Below are 17,847 nucleotides of genomic sequence, written 5' to 3'. Positions count from 1 at the left end.
ATCTGACTCGTGTGATGTACTTTGGAAGGTGGTGATGAGATCTGAATTTCTATTTCATACATAGCTGGATTCTAAAACAAAACTCTAAAAATTGTCAAAACCCTGTATTTTGGTTGTGGAAAGGGCTGCAGACGTGCATTTTTTTTTTTTTTTTTTGCCACGTTTCTGCTCTGGGTCCCCAGGACTGAGTTTTATACATGAGTATAGAACACAAGAAGATATGCTAAGACACGACCGTCAGTGCTCAAAAACTTTAATTTAAATACGAACTAGGCATTTCTGACTGCAGGGATGGCTTCTTGCTTCTTTTTAAGCTTTTGTTTTTTCCTTTTTTGTCAATGGTGAAAGTACTGTGATCCACAGAACGCTGTCATACTGCCATGTGGTCATGCAATCCTGTATTTTTGTCACAGAAAAAAATGTCTTTTATTATTTTTTGACCAATTTTGGTTTGCCATGTATACTCAAATGATCGCAGACACCATGTTACTTTTGGAGTTACTCACAAGAATAACCCAAATGTCAGACAGATAATAACACTGGCTAGATCTGGTCTTTTTATGGAATATTGCTGTTTAGTCTTGGGAGTGTGTGTCTGGGGGGGGGAAGGGCGAAGGGGGTGTCTATTTTCAACTGATTTCCATCAAGACAAAATACACGGGGCACCTTGAACTTATTAGCTCCTGGATCATTCTTCTGCTTTATTGTGACTCCTAATCCGTATGAGGTTGAAGCCGTATTTTTTGATCATGGATGCTTGGAAAAAACATGTGCCCATAGATATGATTTAAAAGGACATTGTGAGTTTCCTGGCCACGAGAGGGGTGCTCTGGGCATATTTTAAAAAGAATTTAGCTGCTAGGTGCCAAATGGCACACCATGTTTGGCAGGGCAGGAAGCCGCGTCTGAGGGGAAGTGTGTGCTGAACTAATGGTTAGGGGGCTGGGTTCTGGTCCCGGTGCTACCTACCAGCTAGTCCCCAGCTGCAGGGCATGCCAGCTAATGTTTCTGGGTCTCGCTTTTTCTCATTCACAAAATAGGTGAGATTAGATTGAATAACTTCTGCCATGTAGCCTATCTCTAAAATCTTATGACTTTTTTTTATCAGCAGTAAGTCATATTATCTTCTGGCTTTCTTGGAGGGGCAGGGACCATCCGCAGTGTCAGGATGGGCACTGTGGCTTGCTGTACCTCCACTCCACCACCGTCAGCAACCACGTCTGCTCCTTCCTCCTGCGTTTATCGTAGATCTTTACAGTAGCACCGACACAATGCTCGAATGGGTGGCAATTTTTTGGCTTGCAGTGTGTGCACTTTGAAATGAAATATTCAAAGGCTTTGAGAAACAGAGGAAGTCGACTTGTTAAAACACGCCGCACACTTTCCTCTCTGGCGCTGGACCAGACGTTTAGGAACAGAGCACACTCAGCCTTGTTCGAAATGTAGAATCGGGCAACGTTATTTTCAAAGGCATGTCGCCCTCGGAACACCACTCTCCACAGAAGGGTTGGAAAGGTAGTTTGATATTTTTTTAAAAAGCGGGCGGGGTGGGGAGGGGCCATAGTAATAAATAGTTTCATGCTGAAAACGACGGGAAATATTTCATTTATGTCCTGAGCTAGTTCTTTCTCCTGTTTATGCTTCAGTTAAGATCTTGGCCAGTTTGAGGGACATGTTTTATAATTTTCTTTACTGAAGAATGATAATTTTGTAGAACTTATAGATGGTGATTCTTTGAAGATATAGACATTTTTAAAAATTCATTTTTAGACATATATCTTTTGGGGACTTTGCTGGCTTAATGTAATTTTATTATTTACAAAAAGGTGGTTTTCTAATTTTTTCTTCTGTCTCTTCATATATTTGTTTGCAATATATTAAATCTTTTGACAGGTAGGATATGTACGGAAAATAGTTCAGTTTGAGGAAAATTGAGAATGTGTCATCGCGTGTTGGCCACTCTCTTTGTCCTCTGACAGTTAAGGACACTCAAAGGTGGAGACTGGCAAATGTTTTCTGGAAAAGGCTAGGTCATATAACGTATGTCTTAGACTTTGTGGGCCATACAATTTCTGTTATGCTGCATTACTGAAACATCCAGTGGGCCCAGCCTAGCTCGTGTGCCATGGTTTGCTGATCCTTGTTCCAAGGAGTCAAAACAATACAAGGAAAACCATGTAGACTTCACAGTTGAGGCAGCCCAATTAAGCCATCCATTTTGATCACCGGAACAACAGAAATAACTTTCAGTATCTGCATTGTGACTTACATTTATTTGAAGGAAGGGGAGCAGATATTAGCGTCACCGTTTTTTCATAAGGAAACTTAGGTACAGGGCATTAAGTGAGCCTGCCTTGGTTACATGGCAGGTCAGTTTGCTGAGACCAGAACACAGGTCTACTGTGTCACCTGTTCACTTAACCTCCCTGGGGTAGCAGGGGGACAAGGTAAAGGACCTCATGGAGTTGGGTCTTATGGAAAGGCCGGATGGTATAACAGAGAAGGCATCTGAGAGTCTCACAGACCTGGGTTTGAATCCTGACTTCATTCCAGCCATCAGGCAGGTCTTGGCACTGTGGTCCCAACTCACCCCATCTGTGATCCCAACTCACCCTGTCCATAAAGTGCAGGTGCTAATAGTTAGGTCAAGGGAGGTCTTTTGTGAGCTCGTGGGATAGCTCCCTCCTTCATTTATGCTTCTTCCCTGTTAGTCTTCGATCTGTGGTGACTGTAAGTCAGGCTGCGCGGGTATGAGAGGCGGCAGGTACTTTTTGCATGACTGTTAAGCTCATCGTCTCTGTGCCTGAGTATTCAGTGGGAGAAATAAGAAGTATAATCTCCCTCTCCTGGGGCTCCAAAAGTGGCATCTCCTAATGGAGATGCTGTCTGAGGTAAGTACTCTGAGATTCTAGAATAAACTCAATTTTTCCAATGGATATTGTTCCGGTAACACAAATATTTACATTAAATGGTGTTGCCTGTAAAGCAAATTTCTAATTATAATGACTTTTTCTTTTGAGTCGAGTTCTCATTCTGTTGCCCAGTGTACAGTGGCATGATCACAGCTCACCGTAACCTCGACCTCCTGGGCTCAGGAGATCCTTCCACCTCAGCCTCCCAAGTATCTGGGACTATAGGCACTCACCAACATGTTGGCTAATTTTTTTTTTTTTTTTTTGGGCCGGGATGAGGTCTTGCTATGTTGCCCAGGCTGGTCTCAAACTCCTGGCCTCAAGCAATCCCTCTGCCTTGGGATTACAGACATGAGCCACTGCGCCTGGCCTATAATGCCCTTTTTTTTTTTTTAGTAGGAGTCTCATTCTATCACCCAGTCTGGAGTGCAGTGGCATGCTCACGGCCACTGTAGCCTCAACCTACTTTGCTCAGGCGATTCTACCACTTCAACCTTCCAAGTAGCTGGAACCACAGGGGTGCACCACCACACCCAGCTACTCTTTTTGATTTCTTGTAGAGACAGGGTCTCGCCAAGTTGCCCAGAGTGATCTTGAACCCCTAGACTCAGGCAGTCCTCTCGTCTCCGCCTTCCAAAGTGCTGGGATGACAGGCATGAGCCACCATACCTGCCCCCCCTGCCCTTTTTTTTTTTTTGCAGCTGTCTGAGTTCTGCCTTCTTGTTCTCCTTGTCTCTGCCTTCTTAAAACACAGAACCAATATCTCTTGTTGGGTGAACCAGCAAGTTCACCGTTGTTGTTTTAATGGATTCTTAACATTTTATAGGGATATAATGAATGTAAACTTCTGGGATTTTTAGGTTGTTTATAAAGTTTCAAGTTCCTCTGACATGGAGAACGTATGAACTCATGTTGTTACGACTAGAATATTTCAAAGGCAAGAACACTGTCACTTGGCATAACTTACTTGCAGAGATGTTGAGAAGCAGACATGCCTGCTAAAATATCACATTTGGCTTATACGATTCTGCTTTCTCTGAGGAGTCACGAAAGACTCATGTTGCATTAGCACCAATTGGATACTTTTAAAAAAGGATTGGATAGGACAGGTGTGATGGCTCACGCCTGTAATCCCAGCACTTTGGAAGGCAGAGTGAGAGAATCGCTTGAGGCCAGGAGTTTGAGGCCAGTGTGGGCAGCATAGCAAAAACCCCATCTCTACAAAATAAAAAATAAAAAAATTAGCCGGACATGGTGGCACAGACCTGTCATTCCATCTGTTTGGGAGGTTGAGGCAAAAAGATTGCTCGAGCCTAGGAGTTTGAGTCTGCGGTAAGCTATGATCATGCCACTGGGCGACAAAAAAGAAAAGAATAAGAGCATTTGATAATTCAAGAAGTATGTTCCTATGCATTATTTTATTTGATGCTTACTGCCCATGAGAGGTAAGTGGTAGTATCCATAATTGGCAGGCATGGGTAGCAAGACTTTAGTGGCCTACGACCACGTATTAAGTGATTGTGTCTAAAACGCAGCAGGAGATTTTCCAAGATAAGCAAATCCTTAAAATTGCCCTCTAAGGGCATGTGGTTTGTGGAGGAGATGAGAATGTGTAAAACACCCCAAGTTAAGAAGCTCCTAGTCAGAGCCCAGAGAGGAGAGCAAACACTTTTCCCCAAGGGAGGATACTTAGAGAGAAAAGGGGTGGCAGCGGCATTGAGCTCACCATGCTATCTCAACTCCTAAATGTGTTATCTCCCTGGGGGGCCGAGGAGATAGACACACCTTGCCTGAGGGTGGCTGGAGGGAGCAGTAGCCCTTGAAATGTTGGCATGCTCCGAAAGAAAAATGGAGGAGGAGTGGAGAGAGAGAGAGGCTGGTGTGGGAGGGAAGAATGTGTCCATCAGAATCAGGCATGGAGGCGAGAAGGCCGAGGTGGCTTCTGGGAACTGGGAGTCATTTCATTTACCTGTAGGCCACATGCAAGGCCATCACGGAGGACAGCAAGTGTGGGAAGGTAGCCTGGGACCCAGCTGTGGGCACCTTGAAATTCCAAGCTCGGGAATTTGGATTTGACTCTTTCAGAACTACATTGTCTGAAAAGGAGAAGTTGGTGTTTTTTATTTTGGAAAAGAGAGAGAGAGGTTTTTTAGGTAGGGTGCTCGTGTTTTAAGAGGCTCAGTAGTCAGTGACAGCCTCCAGCCTCCTTCAGCTGTCCTGGGGTTTGTCTGGTTCTCTATGCTGAAAGCCTTGCCACCTGTTGTTCCAAACTACTTCTTCCTGCGGTGCTTTGATGAGGGCTCAAAGCTGCTGTGTTGCCAAGCTCATGATACATCTTCTCCCAAGGTGGGGGGAAATGTCCTCTTGTTGAGGTGTTAAATTAACCCACAAAACTGCTCAAGGGTGGGGAACCATTTAGGGTTTTTTCTGGCAACTTAGTTCAGTCACTGAGTCTTTTGTCCTTGGCCGCTTGTTGTTGTTTAGATCCTGTACTTTTTTTTTTCCTGTTTGTTTGTCTTTTGAGTTGGGGTCTCACTCTGTCACCCAGGCTGGAGGGTAGTGGCACAATCACAGTTCATAACAGCCTCAACCTCCACGGACTAGACAATCCTCCTGCCTCAGCTTTCCAAGTACCTGGGACTACAGGCACATGCCACCATGCCTGGCTAATTTTTTGATTTTCTTTTTTTTTTGTAGTGATGAGGTCTCTCTATGTTGCCTGTGCTGGTCTTGAACTCTTGGCTCAAGCAATCCTCTCGCCTGTGCCTCCCAAAGTGTTGGGATAATAGGTGCCAGCCACTGTGCCTGGCCCTGGGCCCCCTGGTGTTTATCCAGCACAGAAATGAACAAAAATACCAGCATGTCATTCTTTGATGAACTGGTGAATGTATTTCCCCCTTAATGCACTGAACAAGGCATATCTTCCTTTTTTGAAGAGGATTCTGTATAATCTAAAAGAAAGTGGTTGCTTTTCATTTGGGCAATTTGAATGCCAAGAACTTGTCAAAGAAATGACTTCCAAATATACTTAGTCTTAGCAAATCACTTTATTTTCTTATGCTGAATAAATGTAGAACATTTCCTTTTTTATTCTCTGTAAGCTGCAGTGTACCCACAAAGGCTGGTATTAGGAGCATTCATTCATTCAGCAGATATTTATTGAGCACATACTATGTACCAGGGATTGGGTTAGGCAGTGAACAAAATAGACAAAGTCCATGCCTTCCTTCTCCAACAGTAAAAATAAAACAAAAAACATGGTAACAACGTGAATGTCCCCTGAGGACGTCACAGAAAAGACAGATCCCATCTGATTCCATGTACGGGAGCTTCCTAGAATAGCCAGATTCATAGTGAAGGAAGGTGGTGGTCGCCAGGGACTCAAGGGATGGAATGGCAGCTGTGGTATAAGGTGCGTAGAGTTTCGGTTTTGTAAGATGAAAAATTGGGGGGATTGGGTGCACAGCACTGTGAATATACTTAGCACTCCTGAACTGTACACTGAAACATGGCTCAGATGGTGAAGCTTATGGTCCATGTATTTTAACGCAATTAAAAATAAAATCAAGACTGGGCACGGTGGCTCAAGCCTGTAATCTCAGCACTTTGTGAGGCCGAGGTGAGAGGATTGCCTGAGTCCACGAGTTTGAGACCAGCCTGGGCAATTTGGCAAGACCTCATCTCTACAATGAATCAAAAAATGAGCCGGGCATGGTAGCATACCCCTGTAGTTTCAGCTACTTGGGAGGCTGAGGCCCAAGGATCTCCAGAGCCCAGCAGATCAACAGTGGGGTGACCGTGAGCATGCCACTGCACTCTAACCTGGGTGATGGAGTAAGATTCCAACTCAAAGAAAAATAAATTAAAAATGGTCTGTGATAAACTACTGTCTGCTATAGACCACCAAAACACCCTGTGAGCACCATCGTGTATGGTGTGAGGTCAGGTCATGGTCAGAACCATGAGGGAAGGGGCAGTTGGGAGAGTGCTAGAGAATGGGTGTGTTGTCTTTGGCAGCCCTGGGAGGGTGCTCTGGGGAGGTGACATTTGGGCAGAGACCCGAGGAAGTGGGAAGTGAGCTCTGGGACACGGTCTCTGACTATGTGACGTGTGATGTGCTTTTCGTTTTGTCTAAACTGTGGAGTGCCTCCAAGAAGCTGATGTCAGGAGACAGCATCCTTTTCCTACCTGTCGTCACAGGTTAGACTTCATCAGCTGGTATTGTATCAGGGAATCTCATGAATACAATAGATAAAGAGATTTGACACCGAGGAACAAAGCGGGCACACCTTGTCCTCTGAGTGAGAAAAGGTCCCAGGGTGACTGCAGACTCAATGGGCTTAGACCTAAAAATGAGTACAGAAGGATCGCCGGAGCCCAGCAGGTCGAGGCTGCAGTGGCCAGGAGTGGCCACTGCACTCCAGTCTGGGTAACAGAGTGAGACTCCAACTGAAAAAAAAAAAAGTAACCAAAAAGGCAGTGTCACCTTTCTCCCCTGTTCTTTTATATAAGGCAGCTCACGTGATTTGGGGATGACACTTGTTTTTAATGAAGGGAAACAAAATTGGTTCCTGCTTGGGAGTGGAGGTGTAGGATGCTTGTGTGCATGTATGTGTGTGTGTGTGTGTGTGTATGTGTGTGTGTGTAGGGCAGGATCCTGGGTAGAGGAGGGTTGCAGAGAAAGGTCATCCCAGGGGTCACTTGAAACAAGGAGAGAGAGTAGGTTAACCCCAAGAGGTTTGTGGGGGGAATGTGGCCCGGTTTTGTTGAGGAAGATGCCTGCGTAGAAGTGATGAGGGGCATCCAGGTGGATGCATAAGAAGGGATGTATGTAGCCAGGACGGTTTTTAAAAACTGTTCCTGTACGACCTAGCTGTTCCATTTACCACAATCATTTTAGACTTTCCAATACAGTTTTTTTAACCTTAAAAAAAAGATTGAACCTTAGGTCAAAGGTTCAGTGGTTTGCTGTGTCTAAGAGAGAGGCACATGTGATCAGCTGTTCCCCTTAAGCTGTGTCTGTTCTGTATCATCTGAGGAATTGGGGTTCCTTAAAGGGTTACGCGAGGCCAGCCTGGGATAAATGACCTTTCAGCATTCCCTGGAGTCTGGAACATGGTGTCACAACATGTGTATATGATTCCTAGTCTGCTGGCTTCAGCAAGTGGGGTGATCTTTGGAAAATTTTCGAAGGTTTCTCATAGCCTGCAGGGCCCCAGGGTGGGCCGCTGTCTGGCCCCCCCCCGCTTCCTTTGGCCTGGGTCCTTTCTTCTGTCTCCAGTCCTTTACATCTGCCAGACCCAGCCTCCAGGGACACCAAAGGTCTCCCAGGAATCCAGGCCCCCTGGCTGCCTCTATGCACGCTGCTCCTTTTTTGGGACACAGCCAGGTGATGACCCTGGTACAAAGCCTGTCTTCCCTTGTTAGCCGTCTGTTTCTTCTGCTGCAGTCTGGACCACTTGGGAACAAGGACCTGTCTGCTCCATCTTGGCGTCTCCAGTGTGGGTACAGGGCCTCTATTTGGAGATGCTGCATTCATTGTGTTGACTGTAAGTGGTCCAGGTGGGTGCCCAGGTACTGGGAGCACAGACAATCTCTCATATGGTGTCACTGTGAATCCTCAGGCAAGCACAGTCACAGAAGGAACGGAATCAACTGAGAAGTCTGTGTAGCGTTCAGGAGTCAGGGAAGAGGATATTCGCTGACCACAGGATGTAGGAAAAAGGACTTCTGGAACGCTTTGCATGGAGTTTGGAGTTCTTGATGCTGACTGTGCTGTACTTTCAATGGGGGCAAAGTGTTACTTGATTGTCCTACCTTTTGTACAGCTGTTCCTGCTTATGGCTAAACTCTGCCATGCTTTTAAGGAAGGATCTTAAGTTCCATTTCATGCCTTTCTGCCTGGGCTGTTTTTCTCCTTCCTCTTATACCTCGAGTCATTGCCGGGTCCCTCGATACTCGGTTGTCTAGCTCAGGTATCCCATTGGCTGGCTCCAGGGCCGCGTGGCGGTCTCACCTCTCTGCTTCTCGACTTCTCTGCTGGCAAAATGAATTGTCTGATGCCCGGCCTTCCCTGGAGAGCTATTCTGAGGCTCATGAGAGAGGAGCAGGCAGAAGGTGCCTGTGGGCTCCTTGGGTCGACTTGAAGACCTGTGTCTTTTTCTTCTAATTCTCAAGCCCTGTCTTTTGCTCTGGAGTTGGAGGCCGAGGGGACTGTGGTTATGTCTCTTGGAACCTTAGATGGGACATACTGCCTCTGTACCCCAAAGGCAGCAACTCCTTTATTGAACCATCCCAACAGCACAGTGGCATCAAGAAGGACGTGGAAAGATGTTTCTTTGACTCCTTCAACTTTGTATTCCAGTACGAGTGTACAGAGGACTCGGTACTTGTTCACATTTAAGCTTGCCCTGGACAGGTTAGATTTGCACAAAAGGACATCAGGTATTGTTCCCAACAGCGGGGATGGCATTGTCGCACCGTGTCCTCTCTGCCTTGAGGAGTGGCCTGCTTATACAGGAAGCTTTTGCATGTTGTCAAGCCTGCTGGGGAAGCTGAAAGCATTTAAACAGTGTAGTGCATTTTGGAGCCAAAAGCTGTGGTCAGGAAGAAAAGTCATCATCCAGAATAGATGGGGGTATCTCCAGTGACATATAATTGTCACATGGGATCCTCCTTCATGCTGTTCACTGTGCCGTAAGTTGTGTCATTTACTTCTGTGCCCTAGGTCAGAGTCCATTTAAGAAAGCCGGATGTGAAATAGATATGGTGATCACACCAATGTGATACAGCGTATTCTCACAGTATTTACTGACATATGCGCTGAGCTCAATTTTGTACCTAAAGCATAAAAGTGGGATGTTTGTATCAAACTTTCACTCTCCAGGTGTACACGTCGTGTTTTTCCAAGCAGAAAAAGAATAATTAGTAGAGAGTAATGGCAAACCTGGGGCTCACATCACAAATGATGTGAAAATGTTTTTGAGGGCAGCCTCACAGCCATCTTGGTGCTAAACAATCCAAGAAAATAAAATAGCTACCAAATGGGAAAGGGCAGAGTTGGTGGGGAAATTTGTGTGCGATTCATTCTCCTAACTTATATCACAAATAAAGAGGATCAGAAGAGCCAGGTGCCCCTGCGTTGTCAATTTCAGGCAATGCCGTCACGGAGGCACATGTGAAAGTTTGATTTTCCGTTTAGTTTGAAAGGCACGGGCTTCAGGAATGGCTGCCATGTCCACTTCATTATCTTGAATATAGACTCGTGCAAGAACTGCTGAAAAATTGGCATGACTGCAGTGTTGGCTTTTGTTGGGGGACAAAAACAACTTTAGGCAGGAATGAGGGATTTGTGTGCTCCGAGACCAAGCTTCAGAGCCCTTCAGATTCAATAAGAATAGGTCCTGGATCATGGGACTTCCTAAGTTTTCTTAGTGCAGAAACTCACCCTGGTTTTCATCAGGGAAACTTGACGTTGAAGTCTTCCACAGTGAGGGAAGCAGACCACGGCCCTTTTCCTGGCAAGTGAGGAAGTGCTCTGGAACGTTCTTAGCTAGTCTTATTTAGCAGGGTTAGAATATGTCGCCTTCTGCCACTGCCTGGTCCCTTTCTGAAGAAAGGGTGATTTATGTGTCTTTGGCTCTTCTCGTGGTATTAATAATGTCTCGAGCCAGCTGTTTTATTGGGTGTACACAGAGGGTAATTAGAAACAGCCGAGCATCCCATGAGGTTGAGTGGAAGAGGAAAATAACAACAACACATAATATCTGTGCCAGGATTGTGTACTGGGTAATAGATGTATTAGCATGAAACAAAATTTACTTTCTATCCTACCATTTTCCAGAAAGAAGCTAGTCTTTAGGCTGAAAATATCCCTTTATTGAAATACGCTTATTGCAAAAATCATAGCCTTATTTGGTCAAAGACTCCTGACTCTGCTGTTCACACAGTAATTATCATTTCCCTTCTGTCAAACTCCATCATATTAGAGAGCGTTTTCTGCCAGAAGTATTTCTTTTTACCTGGCAGTTACTTGAATGTTTCGGACTTCTGAGGGATCTCATTTAAGGAAATCAACTCTTAAAAACATATTGCACCAGGGACTCATAGTATCCAATTTGTCTCAGAGTCAGTCCTAGAAACCGGGGTGGGATGGAGCGTTTGGGCTCGGTTTTAGCTGGTTATTTGAAATTGGTTCTGCTCTGATGATAGCTGAGTTGGGAATACTTGGTCAGGCAGCCACAGCAGCCGCTGAACTGGGGCCTGGTCTAATCAGGCGTCGCTCTTCTTTCCCTCAAAACAAAATCTAGACACGAAAACGTGACACTTTGGTAGTGGCTGGTGAATGGTTTCTTTCATCCTCATTCACAAATCACAACCCGTTGAGAAGAAGTCGGTGTGGAAGTGCACCGACACACCCCAGGCAGGCATGGGCAGGGTCAAGGCTGGCAGTCTCCAGTGTTTGCAGCCTGGACATGCATGTCTGCCACGGTTGTCCCTTTGGGTCATTTAGAGTATGATTCCTCACTGATCATGGAGATGTAATTGTAGCTACTTGTGTGTTTTTTTTTTGAGTTGGAGTCTCACTCTGTTGCCCAGACTAGAGTGCAGTGACTGCTCCCGGCCACCACAGCCTCGACCTGCTGGGCTCCGGCAATCCTTCCACCACAGCCTTCTAAGTAGCCAGAATTACATGCATGCACTACCACGCTCGGCTGATTTTTTTTTATTTATTGTAGAGATGAGGTCTTGCTGCCCAGGGGGGTCTCGAACCCGCGGGCTCAGGCAATCCACTCACCTCAGCCTCCCAAGGCACAGGATTACAGGCTGAGCCACCGAGCCCGGCTACTGGTGTGTATTTGCCAGAGGTTATCAGTGACTCAGGGAAGCCTCTGAAAAGAGAGGTGGATTTACCTGTCATAGAAGATAGTGCTCATCACCCTTGAATATCCATAGGAATCACCTTGGTAGATCTTCTTAAAATCTGATTTTAAGAAGGGTCTGGTTCGTGTTTAGTGGCTCAGCCTGTCATCCCAGCACTTTGGGAGGCCGAGGTGAGTGGATTGCCTGAGCCCGCAGGTTTGAGATCTGCCTGAGCAACTTGGCAAGACCTCATCTCTACAATAAATCAAAAATTAGCTGGGCGTGGTAGCGTGCGCCTATAGTTCCAGCTACTTGGAAGGCTGAGGCGAAAGGATCGCCAGAGCCCAGCAGGTCAAAGGCCGTGGCGGTCGGAAGCGTGCCATTGCACTCCAGTCTGGGCGACGGAGTGAGACTCCAACTCAAAAAATAAAAAGAAAAATAAATAAAAAGTAAAAAAGAAGGGTCTGATTCAGAAGGTCTGGATAGGCCTGAGCCTGCATTTCTAGCCAGCTCCCAGGGGATGCTGCCCACCCAATCACAATTTGAGTCACAGAGGTCTCAACTATTATTCATCCACAGTAAGTAATGGTTTCACAAAGATGTATGATTATCATGAATTAATGATATTTATTTATTGAGTTCCTATGGAACCTGATCTTGTATTAGGAAATGATTTATAAATGTCAAAAGAGATTCAACCATGTGTTCGAAATATGTCCACCTTTTTCAGCTCTCACCTCAGTTCCTGTCCTTCTTAAAGCTGAGGTTTCCTCCCCTTCCAGATAGCCTCTCGGGCATGGTCACCCAGGAAGGCTCTACCCTGCGGGGAGCTCGTGCGTCACTGCCATGTTAAATGCTGGGGTGCAGCCTGTCTTCCTAATGCAGCCTGCTATCTCAGCTTGCTCTGGCTGCCACCTGCCTTCAGAATAGTAGGAAAGTCTGTCTGTTCACCGTGTCCCCTGAATTCTGAGGGGGTATGTGTCGAGCTTTCTGCTGGAGAATGTTTGCCTTCTCTGCTCCGATGGCACAAGCTGGTTCTAGCATCCTAGGGAGTAATTGACCATTGCTTCCTCATCCTCAGCTTTGGGATGGAGCCCAGACCCTGAGACAAAAGTTCCCTTCCGTGGTCCGCACCGTGTCTCAAGAAAACCTTACCAACTGCCCATAGTGTGTTCTTACATGCAAAGATGACACTCTTGGCTTCCTCGTCTTAGGACAGATAGCTGGTTGTTCTTCCAGGAGAGGCAGAAGGGGAGATATGTCTGCATAGATTCAGCCTTATTCTAGTTAAGTCCTGTTTGTGATTAGTTTTAAACACTTTGGTGATGCTCAAAAACACAATCTTTAATAAGAGAATATGCCAGTGAATCACTCGAATGATGCCAGTGAGTTCGCACCTGTCATTCTGCCATCATCCTTTCTGATAACACCTGACCTCTGCGCTGGACTTGCCTACCTGAAGTGCCTTGACTCTTACTCAGGAGCATGATGCTTGAGAGCACTTGGAGCAGAGAAAAACTGAGTGATCAGAAAATAGAGTGAAGAGGAATTCATCCGCTGGTGTGGCAAGGCTGTCACTTTCCCTTCCTGCGTCACCACAACCTCATGACGTTTCCTTCTCTTTCTGGCCTCTGCCTGTTTCCCACGTGGTCTGGGGCTTGACTCTGAGTCCCCGCTGTTCTGCCCGATCCACCTGGCATATCCATAGTGGATGCACGCTCAGCTCCTTCTGATGGAAAGGGAAAAGCTGTCTGTCTTTCTGATGGTTCTCAGCTGGGGCAGATTCCCTCCCCTGGCCCAAGGAGAGAGATTTGGCCACACCAAGAGACATTTTGGCTGCCCAAACTAGAGGATGCTCGTGGGCAGAGGCCGGGGGTGCTGTTACACATCCTATGGTGGGTAGGACAGCCCACAGCAAAGAATCATTTGGGCCCCACTTGTCCATAACATCAGACCCGACCTTGAAAAACCCTGCTCTGAGCATTGCCATTTTTTCCCTATCAGATAACATCTTAGACCGTCTCTCTGATGTTTTGTCCCGATCCCTGGAAAACCCTCCCTCTTCATCTCAAGACTCTAGACGAAACCTCCAGCATTTTGTCACATATGTTCTCTTTTTGGTGATGGGACTGGGCACAGTCTCACGGTTTGCCTTCCCAGCCATCCTTGCTCATGTACAGCCTAATCAACTGGACCCAGGCTTCTGGAGGCTTGGTTTACATTTCACAAAGTTATGTGAGATGACCATGCTGCATTTCAGCATGGTATGAAGCTTGAGACGGTTTGGGATGTCATTGGCCTTCCTTCTGAAGATTCTCTGGAAACAGAAGCAAGAAGTAATGAAGGAGAAGCCACTTAGCACGTGAGGTGTTTTTTGCACAGCTTAGAAGCGATCAGGGATGGAAGTCAGTTCTCAACCCTAACTGTTGCCCCTGTGGATTCTCCTTGCTGCGTGTCTGAGTGGTGCTGTTGGACAAGGTGCGAATGCTGAGCATATTTATTTGAACAACACTGTCCTCACGGGTTGAAGTCAGCAGAGCACCTCGGGAGGCTGCGGGTTTGTGAGCTCTAAGTCACACATCGGTGCTCGTGTCTTTTGAAGGGTCGTTATGCCAAGTTGGAAAGAAAACTCTATCCAACCGTTAGAAGTCTGACATATTATTTAACTTGTTGCAAAAAAAAGCAAAGACTTCTTTGTGGTCAAAACACTCTAGGTTGACTGGACCACGGTGTATATCATGCTTGTAAGGCATCCACTTTGGGATGGAGAGACGGTCCTAGACGTCCTAGCAAGCAAAGACGTTCCCCTCACCTGCCCAGAAACTCTTACAACAGTTCCCCTGTCTTGGCCATCTTGCCCAGAACACTTGGAATTTTCACAGTTGCTTCTTTTGTGCGTTTTGCTTGAACGGGACACCTGCTCCTAATCCCATCAGTCTGGGATTATCTATGATTGATCTTCCTGAGGACACTGAATATGTAATTTACATGACTGAGTTTTTTTCCCCCAATTGTACCTGCTTTTCCTTTAGTGGCAGTAAAACATAATATACAGTGTATCACTCTACTTGAAGCATCTGTTTCAGCAGCATTGAGTATGTTTATGGTGCTGTACAGCCCTCCCCACTGCCATGTCCGGGACTCATCCTCATCCCAAAGAGAAACTCTCTATCCATTCCACGACAGTTCCCCCGTCCTCTTGCCCCCAGCATCTGGGAATCTCTGATCTACTTCTGGTCTCTATGAATTTGAGTATCCTGGGACGTGTCTTTCTGTGGCTAGCTTATTTCACTTCGTATGTTTTCAGGGTTCATTCATACTGTAGCCTGCATGAGAATGTCCTTTCTTTTAGGGCTAAATAGTGTTCTGTTGCATGGCAGACCACATTGTGTTGATCCACTCATGTGTTGATGCACACTTGGCTTGGTTCCACCTTTTGGTGACTGTAAATAATGTTACTCTGAGTATTGGTGTACAAGCATCTGTTTGAGCCCTTGTTTTGAATTTTAGGAGCATCTGAGGGGGCCCAGAAAGCCGAAATTTATTTATGAAAAATTGTGCATTTATTCTTCCACATTTAAACGTCTGTCTCCTTCAAAGTACGCTCCGATTGACGCAATGCACTTTTTTTTTTTTTGAGTTGGAGTCTCTCACTCCATTGTCCAGGCTGCAGTGCAGTGGCACACTCACAGCCACCCCAGTGTCAACCTGCTGGGCTCCAGCGATCCTTCCGCCTCAACCTTCTAAGTAGCTGGAACTACAGGCGCACGCTACCATGCCTGGCTAATTTTTGACTTATTGTAGAGATGAAGTCTCGCCAAGTTGCCTGGCTGGTCTCAAACCCGCAGGCTCAGGCAATCCACTCGCCTCGGCCTCCCAAAATGCTGGGATTACAGGCTGAGACCCTGAGCCCAGCCTCAATACGCCTATTGAGGCACTTTTTTCCACTGTTCAGACCAGTTTTTGAACGTATCCATTTTGACGCCTTTCAGTGCGTCTGCTGTCTTTTGTTTCACCTCTTTCTCATTGGCAAAATGTTTCCCTTGAAGACTTCTTTCATCTGGGGAAACCCCAAAAGATTGGGATAAGATTGGGTGAATAGGGAGGGTGGGACATGGGGGTCATTCTGGTTTTGGTTAAAAACTGCCGAACATTCAACGCAGTGCGGGCAGGTGCGCTTGTAAATCACCCATCATGAAATGAACAAACACATTGAAAGAATCTCCAAAAAAATTCACTAAAGCCAAAGCAGTCTCTTACAACAGCTGCTGGTCCATTGAGGCCAATGGGTTCCTAGAACATTCACCCAGCAGAGGAAGCCTGGACTACAAGGGGCCTGCTCTCCAAAAGATAATTTTGGGATTTTTTGGGGGTCCCCCTTGTATACCCAGAAGTGGAATTGCTTGGTCATGTGGTAATCCTGTGTCTACTTTCTTTAATGCTGCCAGGTTCTTCCGCAGAGGCAGTCCATCCTACATTCCCCCAACAGCACGGGAGGGTCCACTTTCTCCTCGTCTTCAGCAACACTTGTTATTTTCCCTTTTTTTAAAAGTCACAGTCATCCTGGTGGTGTGAAGCGATATCTCATGGGCTTTATTTGCATTTTGCAAATGAGTGTTGATGCTGGACCCTTTTCGTGTGCTTATTGGCCATTTGTGCAACTTCTTTGGAGACATGTCTGCTCAAGTCCTGCACCTAGTTTTGAATTTGTCTGTTGAAATTGTATTTTTAAAATCTGAGATTTCCACGTATCGAGTTAAATACTTATTTTACAGCATTATCTCCAGCTGATATTGGCTGTGAGTCTTTTGCGAAACCTGAGCTCTTTACTTTTTATTATTATTTTTTTGTCAGGGTCTCCCTCTGTTGCCCAGGCTGGCATGTAGTAGCACGATCTTGGCTCACTGCAGCCTCGACCTCCTGGGCTTGGGCACTCCTCCCACCTCAGCTTCCCCAGTAACTGGAACTATGGGCACACACCACGCTTGGCTAACTTTTTAATTTTTTTTGTAGAGACGAGATCTTGCTATGTTGCCTAGTCTGGTCTTGCACTCCTGGGCTCAAATAATCCTCCTGTTTCAGCCTCCCAAAGTGCTGGGATTACAGGCGTGAACCACCACGCCTGGCCTGGGAGACCTGGTCCTGTCACTTGACCACAGCTTGTTTTTAAGTCTTAATTTCTTCATTTATAAGAGGAGGTGAGTTTTCCCTGTCGCCCTAGAGCTCTATGATGTTGTCTTATCTAAAAACCCATTTTGGAGGAGAAAGACAGCATGTAAATGGGATTAGCCTATCTTTATTATGTTTTACTCTGAAAATATTTACTGTGATTTCCAAGTATGCACAGTGTGTTCCCTTTTGTACTTTGGTTGGCTCTGCTTTACACTGGGGATCAAAGGATGACTTTGCCCAACTCCAGTGATATATTGCGTGGTGATGTATCATCGACCTGATAAGTCAGGTCAGAAAACGATTGGCCTGAAACATCTCACAGGCTTACAGATGACTCTGTATTTTTCTTGCTTAGTTTTTAAAATCAAAGTTCCCAGAAGAACTTGGCCAGAAACAGAATGACTCCATGGTGGCCCAAAGGAAGCACAGCTTGTCTGGAGCGGGATAAAAGGTTGGAGCTGGGCTGGGCCCACGAGGTTGGAGGCTGTGTTTCTCTTTCAAAGGAAACTGAATGGAGCGCCCGCCCGCGTGCCTTAGAATGGTCTGGGGCCTGGTTGCAACCTGTAACACACGTCCTGTTCAGCGTTGAACGTCTCAGCCATAAGGACTTAAATCCCCTCACTGGGGGGAAGTCAAAAGCCAATTTAAAACTTAAAGGAGTTTTAGAGTAAATGAGGAGGGTGTGGTTTTTTGAATGCATGTTTGAATTTGCTGGTCTCTTGCCAGTTCCCAGAGTTATCTTACTTTTTTTTTTTTTTTTGAGTTGAAGTCTCACTCTGAAGCCCAGACTGGAGTGCAGTGGCTGCTCCTGGCCACCGCAGCCTCAACCTGCTGGGCTCTGGCGATCCTTCCAAGTAGCCGGAATTACAGGCATGCGCTACCATGCCCGGCTGGATTTTTT

The 17,847-nt window shown here is 46.1% G+C and overlaps 1 protein-coding gene across 1 annotated transcript in view; it reads left to right on the top strand.

Moving 5' to 3' along the window:
• LTBP1 (latent transforming growth factor beta binding protein 1) overlaps positions 1-17,847 on the top strand; it is a gene marked incomplete at its 3' end in the record, with an annotated part of 310,157 nt that overhangs the window by 130,470 nt on the left and 161,840 nt on the right. The window lies entirely within an intron of this gene.

Source organism: Carlito syrichta, unplaced genomic scaffold, assembly GCF_000164805.1.
Source record: "Carlito syrichta isolate Samal-C Ts95f unplaced genomic scaffold, Tarsius_syrichta-2.0.1 Scaffold222157, whole genome shotgun sequence".
Classification (NCBI taxonomy): domain Eukaryota; kingdom Metazoa; phylum Chordata; class Mammalia; order Primates; family Tarsiidae; genus Carlito; species Carlito syrichta.
The sequence above is the reverse complement of the archived record's forward strand: the minus strand, read 5'-3'. Positions and strand labels throughout refer to the sequence as shown.